Raw genomic sequence first — 14,089 nt, forward strand, 5'->3', positions numbered from 1 at the left:
TGATATACACTCTTATGAAGGTTTCACATGAAAAAAAAATGTGGTTACTACATTTAACCATATTATGAAGTCCCCACCCATACCCCAATGCAGTCACTGTCCATCAGTGTAGTAAGATGCCACAGATCCACTATGTGCCTTCTCTGTGCTACACTGTTCTTCCTGTGATCCCCCACAGCATGTGTACTAAACATAATCCCCTCAGTCCCTATCTCTCTCCTTCCCCACTGGCCCTCCCACAACCTTCCCCTTTGGTAACCACTAGTTCCTTCTTGGAGTCTCTGATTCTGCTGCCATTTTGTTCCTTTGCTTCATTATCATACTCCACAAATGAGGGAAATCATTTGGCATTTGTCTTTCTCTGCCTGGCTTACTTCACTGAGTATAATGTCCTCCAGCTCCATCCATGTTGTTCCAAATGGTAGGATTTGTTTCTTTCTTATGGCCGAATAGTATTCCGTTGTGTATATGTACCACCTCTTCTTTATCCATTGATCTACTGATGGACACTTAGGTTGCTTCCATATCTTGGCTATTGTAAAAAGTGCTGCGATAAACATAGGGGTGCTTATGTCTTTTTGAATCTGAGAAGTTGTATTCTTTGGGTAAATTCCAAGAAGTGGGAATCCCAGGTCAAATGGTATTTCTATTTTTAGTTTTTTGAGGAACCTCCATATTGCTTTCCACAATGGTTGAACTAGCTTACATTCCCACCAGCAGTGTAGGAGGGTTCCCCTCTCTCCGCATCTTTGCCAGCATTTGTTGTTCTTAGTCTTTTCGATGCTGACCATCCTTACTGGTGTGAGGTGATATCTCATTGTGGTTTTAATTTGCATTTCCCTGATGATTAGTGATGTGGAGCATCTTTTCATGTGTCTGTTGGTCATCTGAATTTCTTCTTTGGAGAACTGTCTCTTCATTTCCTCTGCCAATTTGGTAATCAAGTTCTTTGCTTTTTGGGTGTTGAGGCATGTAAGTTCTTTATATATTTTGGATGTTAACCCCTTGTCAGATGTGTCATTTACAAATATATTCTCCCATAACATAAGATGCCTATTGGCTCTGTTGATGACCTTCTTTGCCATACAGAAACTTTTTAGTTTGATGAGGTCCCATGAATTCATTTTTGCTTTTGTTCCCCTTTCTCGAGGAGATCCATTCAGGAGGAAGTTGCTCATGCTTCTATTCAGGAGATTTTTGCCTATGTTGTCTTCTAAGAGTTTAATGCTTTCATGACTTACATTCAAGTCTTTAATCCATTTTGAGTTTACTTTTGTGTATGGGATTAAACAGTAATCCAGTTTCATTCTCTTGCATGTAGCTGTCCAGTTTTGCCAACACCAGTTGTTGAAGAGGCTGTCATTTCCCCATTGTATGTCCATGGCTCCTTTATCATATATTAATTGGTCATATATGGTTGGGTTTATATAAGGACTCTCTAGTCTGTTTCATTGGTCTATGGGTCAGTTCTTGTGACAATACCAAATTGTCCTGATTACTGTGGCTTTGTAGTAGAGCTTGAAGTAGGGGAGCATAATCCCCCCAGCTTTATTCTACCTTCTCAGAATTGCTTTGGCCATTTGAGGTCTTTTGTGGTTCCATAGGAATTTTAGGATGATTTTCTCTAGTTTGTTGAAGAATCATGTTGGTATTTTGATGGGAATTGCATTGAATCTATAGATTGCTTTAGGCAGGATGGCCATTTTGACAATATTAATTCTTCCTATCCATGAGCATGAGATGTGTTTCCATTTATTGGCATCTTCTTTAATTTCTCTCACGAGTGTCTTGTAGTTTTCAGGGTATAGGTCTTTCACTTCCTTGGTTAGGTTTAATCCTAGGTATTTTATTCTTTTTGATGCAACTGTGAATGGAATTGTTTTCCTGATTTCTCTCTCTGCTAGGTCATTGTTAGTGCATAGGAATGCTACAAATTTCTGTGCATTAATTTTGTATCCTGAAACTTTGCTGAATTCAGATATTAGATCTAGTAGTTCTGGAGTGGAGTCTTTAGGGATTTTTATGTACAATATCATGTCATCTGCAAACAGGGACAGTTTAACTTCTTCCTTGCCAATCTGGGTGCCTTTTATTTCTTTGTGTTGCCTGATTGCCATGGCTAGGACCTCCAGTACTATGTTGAATACAAGTGGGGAAAGTGGGCATCCTTGTCTTGTTCCCGATCTTAAAGGAAAAGCTTTCAGCTTCTCACTGTTAAGTATGATGTTGGCTGTTGGTTTGTCATATATGGCTTTTATTATGTTGAGATACTTGCCCTCTGTACCCATTTTGTTGAGAGTTTTTATCATGAATGGATGTTGAATTTTGTCAAATGCTTTTTCAGCATCTATGGAGATGATCATGTTGTTTTTGTCCTTCTTTCTGTTGATGTGGTGGATGATGTTGATGGATTTTCGAATGTTGTACCATCATTGCATCCCTGAGATGAATCCCACTTGGTCATGGTTTATGATCCTCTTGATGTATTTTTGAATTCGGTTTGCTAATAGTTTGTTGGGTATTTTTGCATCTATGTTCATCAGGGATATTTGTCTGTAATTTTCTTTTTTTTGTGGTGTCTTTGCCTCATTTTGGTATTAGAGTGATGCTGGCCTCATAGAATGAGTTTGGAAGTATTCCCTCTTCTTCCTCTTTGGAAACCTTTAAGGAGGATGGGTATTATGTATTCACTAAATGTTTGATAAAATTCAGTGGTGAAGCCATCTGGTCCAGGGATTTTGTTCTTAGGTCGTTTTCTGATTACTAGTTCAATTTTGTTGCTGGTAATTGGTCTGTTCAGATTTTCTGTTTCTTCCTTGGTCAGCCTTGGAAGGTTGTATTTTTCTAGAAAGTTGTCCATTTGTTCTAGGTTATCCAGTTTGTTAGCATATAATTTTTCATAGTATTCTGTAATAATTCTTTGTATTTCTGTGGTGTCCTTAGTGATTTTTCCTTTCTCATTTCTGATTCTGTTTATGTGTGTAGACTCTCTTTTTTTCTTGATAAGTCTGGCTAGGGATTTATCTATTTTGTTTGTTTTCTTGAAGAAACAGCTCTTGCTTTCATTCTTTCTATTGTTTTATTCTTCTCAATTTTATTTATTTCTTTTCTATTCTTTTCCTCCTTCTACTGACTTTGGGCCTCATTTGTTCTTCTTTTTCTAGTTTCATTAATTGTGAGTTTAGACTGTGCATATGGGATTGTTCTTCTTTCTTGAGGTAGGCCTGTATTGCAATATACTTTCCCCTTAGGATGGCCTTGACTGTGACCACAGTTTTGTGGTGTTGAATTTTTGTTGTCATTTGTCTCCATATATTGCTTGATCTCTGTTTTTATTTGGTCATTGATCCATTGGTTATTTAGGAGCATGTTGTGAAACTTCCATGTGTTTGTGGGATTTTTCATTTGCTTTGCATAATTTTTTTCTAGTTTCATACCATTGTGGTCTGAGAAACTGGTTGGAACAATTTCAATCTTTTTGAATTTACTGAGTCTCTTTTTGTGGCCTAGTATATGATCTATTCTTGAAAATATTGTATGTGCTCTTGAGAAGAATGTGTATTCTGCAGCTTTTGGGTGTAGAGTTCTGTAGATGTCTGTTAGGTCCATCTGTTCTAGTGTGTTGTTCAGTGCCTCTGTATCCTTACTTATTTTCTGTCTGGTTAATCTGTCCTTCAGAGTGAGTGGAGTGTTGAAGTCTGCTAGAATGAATGCATTGCATTCTATTTCCCCTTTTAATTCAGTTAGAATTTGTTTCACATATGTAGGTGCTCCTGTGTTGGGAGCATAGATATTTATAATGGTTATATCTTCTTGTTGAATTGACCCCTTTATCATTATGTAATGTCCTTCTTTGTCTCTTGTGACTTTCTTTGTTTTGAAGTCTAATTTGTCTGATACAAGTACTGCATCTCCTGCTTTTTTCTCTCTATTAGTTGCATGAAATATCTTTTTCCATCCCTTCACTTTTAGTCTGTGTATGTCTTTGGGTTTGAAGTGAGTCTCTTGTAGGCAGCAAAGAGATAGGTCTTTTTTTTTTTATCCATTCAGTGACTCTATGTCTCTTGATTGGTGCATTCAGTCCATTTACATATAAGGTGATTATCGATAACTATGTACTTATTGCCATTGCGGACTTTAGATTCCTAGTTACCAAAGGTTCAAGGTTAACTTCCTTACTATCTAAGAGTCTAACTTAACTCAATATGCTATTACAAACACAATCTAAGGGCTCTTTTCTTTTTCTCCTCCTTTTTCTTCCTCCTCCATTCTTTATATATTAGGTATCATATTCTGTACTCTTTGTCTATCCCTTGATTGGCTTTGGGGTTAGTTAATTTAATTTTGCATTTGCTTAGTAATTAGCTGTTCTACTTTCTTTACTGTGGTTTTGTTATCTCTGGTGACAGCTCTTAAACCTTAGGAACACTTCAATCCTTACAGTCCCTCCAAAATACACTGTAGAGATGGTTTGTGGGAGGTAAATTCTCTCAGCTTTTGCTTATCTGGAAATTGTTTAATCCCTCCTTCAAATTTAAATGATAATCTTCCTGGATAAAGTAATCTTGGTTCCAGGCCCTTCTGCTTCATTGCATTAAACACATCATGCCATTCCCTTCTGGCCTATAAGGTTTCTGTTGAGAAGTCTGATGTTAGCCTGATTGGCTTTCCTTTGTATGTGATCTTATTTCTCTCTCTGGCTGCTTTTAATAGTCTGTCCTTATCCTTGATCTTTGCCATTTTAATTACTATATATCTTGGTGTTGTCTTCCTTGGGTCCCTTGTGTTGGGAGATCTATGGATCTCCATGGTCTAAGTGACTATGTCCTTCCCCACATTGGGGAAGTTTTCAGCAATTACCTCCTCAGAGACACTTTCTATCCCTTTCTCTCCCTCTTCTTCTTCTGGTATCCCTATAAAGCAAATATTGTTCTGCTTGGATTGGTCACACAGTTCTCTCAATATTCTTTCATTCTTAGAGATCGTTTTCTCTCTCTGTGCCTCAGCTTCTTTGTATTCCTCTTCTCTGGTTTCTATTTCATTTATTGTATCCTCCACTGTATCCAATCTACTTTTAATACCCTCCATTGTGCTCTTTAATGATTGTATCTCTGACCGGAATTCATTCCTGAGTTCTTGAATATCCTTCCATACCTCCATGAGCATGTTAATGATTTTTATTTTGAACTCCCTCTGAGGAAGACTCAGGAGTTCCATGTCATTTATCTCAGGCATTTTATTAATTTTACTCTGAACCAGGTTCCTTTGGCATTTCATATTTGTATATGGTGCCCTCTAGTGCCCAGAAGCTCTACTCTCTGGAGCTGCTCAGCCCCTGAAGCAATGTCAGGAGTTGCAGGGGAGTGGTACTGGTGCCTGGGTGAGGAAAGAGCTGTTTCCTGCCTCCCAGCCACTATGCCTGTCTCCATTACCGAACCAGTGGACTGAGCACACAGATATAAGCCTGTATGCTTTGCATTTGTAGTTGCTGTAGACAGATCTTCCCTCTGGCTGGCCTAACACAAGGGTAGGGTTTGCTGGTTTGCAAGCCAGGTGGGGCTGGCCGGGAGAAAGGCACAGTAGGCTGCCTATCACAGAGGGGGGTCCTTGGAGATGTGTAGCCAGCCAGGGAGCTGGAGCACCTGGAAATTGTGAAAGCTCCCATCCTGCTCAGAGTGCACCCAGACAATTTTGACTACCTGTCCTTTCTCCTGAGCAGTAAGCTCTGTCCAATCCTTGCCCCTCTAGCAGCCGTCTTGCTAAGGGCTTCCTTATTAGGAAGTCTCTCAGACTGCCCGCCTTTCTTTTGTCCCAGAGCAGCCAGACATGGATCCCTGCTTTCCACAAGCAGCTGGAATCTCAGTCTCTCCAGGAATTCTGTCTGTCTTGGCTTTCCAATCCCCTAATCATGAAAGTATCATGAAAGCATGATGAAATGTAGGTTTGTGCTCCCAGAGCAGATCTCCAAAATTAGGTATTCAGCAGTCCCAGGCCTCCACTCCCTTCCTGCTCTGTTTCTCTTCCTCCAACCAGTGAGATGGGGTGGGGGAGGGGCTTGGGTCCCGCCGAGCCACAGCTCTGATACGTTACCCTGTTCCATGAGGTCGGCTCTTTTCTCCAGGTGTATGCAGTCTGGTGCAGTCATCTTTCCTGTTGCTCTTTCAGGATTTGTTGTATTAATTATATTTTCATATTATATGTGGTTTTAGAAAGAAGCCTCTGTCTCACCTCTCATGCCACCATCTTTAATTCTCCTACTTAGATTATTTTTAATGTTACAATGAGAAGAAGACAAATTGTTAGTCTATATTTTATGAGTTCTAGATCACTAGCAACTTCAACCTGGATAACAAGAGCACTCCAAAAATAATTTGCCTTCACACTAAAGAAGCCTTGGGACAGATTTCATTCTATGATAAGTAGAAGTTAGGGCAGATTTGAAATGTCTCTGAATTCACATTCCAAAATTGCAGGTAATTTCTTTTCCTTTCTTCTTCCTCTTTGGACTCCTTCCCTCCCTCCCCTTCTTTCCTCCCTTTCTTCTACCTACTCTGGGGAGGCACATTTTCCTATGAGTCAGGTGCATGCATCAGAGGTTCCCATTGAAAGGTGGTCTGCAGTAATCTATATAAAGGAATGATCTATAATCTGTATTTTCTAGTTATTTGAATGAAAATTTGAAACTTCAGTTTGCTCTTGTCTTGTTGCTCTCATTCTTATCCCTTGAATCCCTTCAATCTTTAGTCTGTGTTTTCTTTGGGGGAGTGTTCTAATACTTGTCACTTAAGGACATTTGGTGTAGATTAGAGACTGTAATGAAACATTGACTATCTGATAATCAATTTTATCCTTTGATAGCCTGTTGATCAGTTTTAACCTTTGACAGCCTTTGTTTTAAATGTTTCTTATAGAAGTATATTTTTTTCAAATTCAAAGAAGTACTGCCTATTCTAAAAAGGATTTGAAGCATATCAATTAAATATGAAGAATTGATGATATTTAAAAAGAGTGAAAGAGACTTACAGGAAGCAGAGGAAATGTAACCACATATTATGTTGATGATTTAAACCTTTAAGTTTCTGAATTTTAATGTAAAGCAGGAAATCATGCCAAGTTATTTTTGTTTTGCTTTGTTTTTTTGGTTTTTGTTTTTAATTTTCTTACCTACCTACCCACCTCCCCCCAAAAAGAAAAAGGCCAACAGATGACTACTTTGCAGAAATAAACTTTGCTGAAGCCAAGCCAAAATTTATTAGGACAACATTTTCAATTAAAATTTTACAAAAGCCCCATAAAAGCCACTGAGTTGGAAGATTGTATTATTAGTCCTCTGTAAAGCTTGAGTTTTAACATTTGACCATTTAAAAATACTTTTTATTTTTATATAATTTCAAACTTTTAGAAGTTATCCCATATACATTTTTCCTAGATTCACCAATTATTATTAATATTTTCCCCTTTGCTTGTCATTTGTGTTCTCTTTGTATGTGTATGTGTGTGTATACACATTTTTTTTTCCTTTGAGTTATTTAAAAGTAAATTGCATTCAACATGCCTGTATTCCCATTCATATTTCAGTATTTCCTAAGGACAAGGACATTCGCCTTGATAACCACAGTAAAATTAACAAAATCAGGATATTTAACATAGACACTATGCTATCATCAGCAAATGTTTCTGTAAAAGGTCAAACAGTAAATGTTTTAGGCTTTGCCAGATGGCCTCTATCTCAACTACTCAATTTTGCCATGGTATAGTGCTAAAGCAGGCAGAGCCAATATGTAAATGATGAGTGTGACTATTTCAATGAAACTTTACGTATGTATGGCCACTGAAATTTGAATTTAATATAATTATCATGTGTCATGAAATATTATTCTTTTGATTTTTTTCAACTATTAAAAATGTTAAAAAGGAAATGACCAAAAAAGTGAAAGGGCAACTTATAGAATGGGAGAAAATATTTGAAAATCATATATCTGATAAAGGATTAACATCCAGAATATACAACCGAACTCCTACAATCAAATTTTAAAAACCAAATAACTTAATTTAAAAATAGGCAAAGGACTTGAATAGACATTGCTCTGAAGAATACATACAAATGGCCACATACATGAATGCTCAATATCACTAATCATTAGAGGAACCAAGTGGAAATGACAGTGAGATATCACCTCAGACCCATTAGGATAGCCACTATCAAAAAAGCCAGAAAATAAAAAGTTGTTGTTTAGGATGTGGATAAATCGGAATCTTACGCACTGCTGATGAGAATGTAAAATGGTGCAACTGCTATGCAAGTTACGATGGAGGTTCCTCAAAAAATTGAAAGTAGAACTGTCGTATGACCCAGTCATCCCACTGCTGGGCGTACATCCAAAGGATTGAAAGCAGGATCCCAGAGATGTTTTCATACCCATGTCCACTGCAGCATTATTTACGATAGCCAAGAGGTGGAAGCAACCCAGAAGTCCAAGAACACATTAATGGATAAAAAGTAGGACATGTATATATATAATGAAATATTTTTCAGTCTTAAAAAAAGAAGGAAATCCTGTCACACGCTACAACATGGATGAATCTTGACAATATTGCGCTAAATGGAAGAAGCTAGCACAAAAAGACAGATACTACATGATTTCAGTTGCCTAAGGCATCTCAAGTGGTCCAACTCATAAAAATAGAAAATAGAATTGTGGTTGCCAGGGACTGAGGGACAGGGGAATGGGGTTTCATTGGGCACAGTGTTGCAGTTCTGCAAGACAAAAAAGTTCTCAAGATCTGTTACACAATAATGTGAATATAGTTAATACTACTGAACTGTACAGTTAAAAATGATTAAGGTGGTTAACTTTATGTGTTCTTCACCACAAAATTTTTTTTTATGTAAAAACCATTCTTAGCTTGCAGGCTATACAAAAATAATGGGCTGGATTTGCCTAGACGGCCAAATACACAGCTTGCCAACTCCTGATCTAGTCTATAGCATGTAGCCAAATTTCTGCAAGGTGTTTCAATCACGCCCTTTGGAATTGCCCTCTCATCCCCAATCCCACCCAGGTTCCTGCACTACATTTAATCATCACATCTCTAAAGACTAGAGTCTCTTTTAATTTAGAAAACTAGCTCTTCAGTCTTTCCTGGACTCCCATGACCTGGACAATTTTGAAGATTACAAGCCAGTTATTTTGCAGAAAGTTCAATTTGAGTTTTTCTGATGTTTCTCATAACTAAGTCCAGGTTATGCATTTGTGTCCTTCTCAATGCATAACAGAAAGCACAAGATAATATCTGTCTCATTACTGATGATGCTGGCTTTGACCCCTTGTCTGCCAGGTTTTCTACTGTGAAGTTACCTTTTTCCCCTTTAGTAAATAATTAGTGACAAGATAACTTTTAGGTTTATTATATTCCTCTTGAGACTTCTGCTTTCTTCTCCATGGTCACAAAATGTCTGTCACACCCTGGGGCAGTGTCTCCACATTCCAGGCAGGAAGAAAGACAAAAAACAAAAGGTACATTGTCACTTTTTATTTTAATCAGGAAAATAATAGCTTTCCTAAAAGCCCTACCTGAGATTTTTGCTTATGTCTTATTGACCAGAACTGTGTCAAAAACCCAATTACAAAGGAGCCTGAGAAACAGAGTTCTTTAACTAGGCTACCTTGAACAAAATTGGGGTATGTATGTAGGAAAGACGAAGGGGAGAATGGATATTGGACAGGCAAGCAGCCTGGTCTGCCACTAGCTATGTCAATGATGAAATGTTTTTCAGAGTCTATCTGGCTCTCTGCCACTAACTGTACATGCTTGTTACTTTGGTTACTTCGCAAAAGAGGAAACCTTAAACTCTCTGTGCCCCAAATGGTAAAGAACACGTTGCACTTGGATGTCATCCTTTGGGTCAAGTATCTTAGATAAAAAGAGGGAGGTTGATAGAATTCATGCCTCATATCAAATCTACCGAGTATCATAATTCCTCCAGGTGGTAAAGATACCTTGAGACAAGTGCTGGGCATAGAAGCCACAGGGCATAAATCTGCAAAGAAGTAAAAAGCTAACCTTTTCAAACAATATGGCTTCTCTGTCACTTACCAACTTAACATTTCCCTGTATGGCCCCGGAAGATGACTAGTTAGCCAGAGACGGGTAAGATTCCTCAAGGGAGGAACAACCTAAGACAGGCACAGTCGCAGGGGGGCCATCAGGTGAGAAATTGGGGATCAACAGAGGTGAGGCTTAGAATCTCACCCCCCCTGTTTTGAGAGAAAGCTTCTGCACCCGTGGATGTTTTATTGCCCTTGTCTAGCTCGGATTAGCACATAGTCTACAGGCACACACCTGATCATCTACAATTGCTCTCTTACAACACTAAACTATGTTTTCTACCTTTATCTTGCATCTACCTGCCACTTCAGCATTTTATTAAAAAAATAAAGTAAAAATAAGGGAGAAATGTGGGATTCACATATAAATCAAGTATAAAAATCAAATGAATATTCATATTTGACCTGATTGTTTATAGTTCATAATGTGTGATCAAAACCGAAAGTTTCTGTGATGACTGCCCTTGTACTGTTCACCATGTAAGAACTTATTCACTATGTAAGAATTCGTTCACCATGTAAGAACTTGTTCGTTATGCTTCAGAAGATTGGAGACTGACGAGAATTAGGCTTGAGATGGATTAATGATTGTGCATTGAGCATTGACCCCCCTATACAGAATTTTATTGTTGTTAACAACCATTTGATCAATAAATATGAGAGATGCCCTCTAAAAAAAAAAAAAAAAAGAGGGAGGTTGGTTGTCTTGGGTCCATGGCTGGCCTGTGGCAAAGTCTGTCTACACTGCTGAGAAGACAGGGTAAAGTGCCATGGTTTCTCCATACTTGTATTTGATTTTGGACCTCATGGCCAGAGTATCGAGTTCTTCATACTTGTCAGAGTTTATGGTACATTATCATCACTGGCCTGCTGAATTTTCTCTCTCATTAATTAATATACCTTAAAAAAATCCCTATCCCTAGAGAAACAAAAGCAAAAATGAACAAGTGGGACTATACCAAGCTGAAAAGCTTCTGTACAGCAAAAGACACCATCAACAGAACAAAAAGGTACCCTACAGTATGAGAGAATATATTCATAAATGACAGATCCGATAAAGGGTTGACATACAAAATATATAAAGACCTCATGCATCTCAACAAACAAAAAGCAAATAATCCAATTAAAAAATAGTTAGAGGAGCTGAACAGACAGTTCTCCAAAGAAGAAATTCAGATGGCCAACAGACACATGAAAAGATGCTCCACATCGCTAGTCATCAGAGAAATGCAAATTAAAAGCACAATGAGATATCACCTCACACCAGTAAGGATCGCCACCATCCAAAAGACAAACAACAACAAATGTTGGCGAGGTTGTGGAGAAAGGGGAACCCTCCTACACTGCTGGTGGGAATGTAAACTAGTTCAACCATTGTGGAAAGCAGTATGGAGGTTCCTCAAAAAACTCAAAATAGAAATACCATTTGACCCAGGAATTCTACTCCTAGGAATTTACCCTAAGAATGCAGCAGCCCAATTTGAAAAAGACATATGCACCCCTATGTTTATCGCAGCACTATTTACAATAGCCAAGAAATGGAAGCAACCTAAGTGTTCATCAGTAGATGAATGGATAAAGAAGATGTGGTACATATACACAATGGGATATTATTCAGCCATTAGAAGAAAACAAATTCTACAATTTGCAACAACATGGATGGAGCTAGAGGGCATTATGCTCAGTGAAATAAGCCAGGCGGAAAAAGACAAGTATCAGATGATTTCACTCATCTGTGGAGTGTAACAACAAAGAAAAAAACTGAAGGTACAAAACAGCAGCAGACTCACAGAACCCAAGAATGGACTAACAGTTACCAAAGGGAAAGGGACTGGGGAGGATGGGGGGGAAGGTAGGGATAAGGGGGAAAAAAAGGGGCATTGCTACTAGCAGACATAATGTAGGGGGGCACGGGAAGGGCTGTACAACACAGAGAAGATAAGTAATGATTCTATAGCATCTTACTACCTGATGGACAGTGACTGTAATGGGGTATGTGGTGGTGACTTGATGATGGGGGGAGTCTAGTAAACATAATGTTGCTCATGTAATTGTACATTAATGATACCAAAAAAATCGAATTAAAAAAAATCCCTAACCCCTATTCTTCTCCTGTTCCTACTATAGACTATTGTGATGTGCTTAATGTGTACTTTGTCCTTTTTTGTAAATGTTCTTGCATAACGTGCACTGTGGGCATATACTTTTAATTTATAGAAATGGCATTGGGTTACCTGCCTGAATCTGTTGCTTTTCTCATGCAGCATTGGGTTTCTGGATCTATCCAGGTTGCTGTATGTATTACTAACCTAGTGCTTCTGATTGCTGCCGCATGCCTCACATTGTGCAGCTGTGCATCTACCACACTTTACCCCTACAATCTGTTAAAGGCTGACTTGTGTTCCCCCCAAATTCGTATATAAAGTCCCAACTCCAGTACCTCAGAATGTAATTAGCATTGGAGATAGGACCTTTGAAGAGGTCATTAAGATTAAATGAGGTAATGCCTGGGCTCTGATCCATGTGTCTGTATTTGGAAACAGGACCTGCAAAGTGATGGTTAAATTCAACTGATACCATTAGGTGGGGCCGTAAATGAACATGACTGGGTCCTTAAAGAAGAAAGAGAGAGGGATGTGTGTGCACAGAGAAAATGCCACATGAGGACACAGAAAGAAGCTAGCCATTAGCAAGCCAAGGGGTGTGGGCTCAGGAGAAACTCCACCTACCAGCACTTTGATCTTGGACTTCCAGCATCCATAACCAGGAGAAATAAATGTCCGTTGCTTAAGCCACCCCTTCTATGAGATTTTGTTATGGGCAATCCTAGCAATCCAGGACACACTCTCTTAGTGACACCCCAGATTTCTTTTAGCTCTTTTGTTGAAAACTTTGAAGTCAACAAATAAACCTTTCCTGCAAAACTGACCATACTGTACAGCTAACACTGAATCATTACTTCATGCTGTCTTATGTAGAGACCTGAGAAGTCTGTCTTATTGTAGAGACCTCAGAGTTCTGAATTGTTCACTCAGTGCCTTGTTAACTGAAAACCTGGCAAAGAGAAAAGGGGATCCTATCCCCATGACACATGACTGACTGGCTTAAAGAACTCAGACCTAAGCTTTTCAGTCTTTAATTGGCCAGTGATTTGTTTAGAGACAGTCTAATTAATGAGAGGTAGAGGGCTTTTGTTAGGAATTTGGGGACTTGGATATTTTTCTCCCCTCTTGGTTAGTAGAGCTGCTGCAGCCATTCTGAAACTTTGAAGGAGGCAAGCTTCAGGATCATGCTGATGCCACGGAAGGCAGTGTGTAAGGATGAAATATGCTAGGTCTTGATTCAGACCAACGCTAAAGCCAGGCCTGCTTCTGGCTTTCTCAGTCACATGAGCCAACAAATCTCCTTTATTTATTTATTTATTTATTTTTTTGAGAGGGCATATCTCATATTTATTGATCAAATGGTTGTTAACAACAATAAAATTCTGTATAGGGGATTCAATGCACAATCATTAATCAACCCCAAGCCTAATTCTCAACATTCTCCAATCTTCTGAAGCATAATGAACAAGTTCTTAGATGGTGAACAAGTTCTTACTTAGTGAATAAGTTCTTACATGGTGAACAGTGCAAGGGCAGTCATCACAGAAACTCTCGGTTTTGATCATGCATCATGAACTATAAACAATCAAGTCAGATATGATTATTCATTTGATTTTTATACTTGATTTATATGTGAATCCCACATTTCTCCCTTATTTTTTTTTAATAAAATGCTGAAGTGGTAGGTAGATGCAAGATAAAGGTAGAAAACATAATTTAGTGCTGTAAGAGGGCAAATGTAGATGATCAGGTCTGTGCCTATAGACTAAGTATTAAAAATCTCCTTTATTTTTAAAGCCAGTATGAGTCTTCTATAACTTGTAAGAAAAAATATCCTAAATGATACAGGTAGGTGCAATGGCACAGATGTGAATA

This window comes from Manis javanica, chromosome 2, assembly GCF_040802235.1.
Source record: "Manis javanica isolate MJ-LG chromosome 2, MJ_LKY, whole genome shotgun sequence".
Classification (NCBI taxonomy): domain Eukaryota; kingdom Metazoa; phylum Chordata; class Mammalia; order Pholidota; family Manidae; genus Manis; species Manis javanica.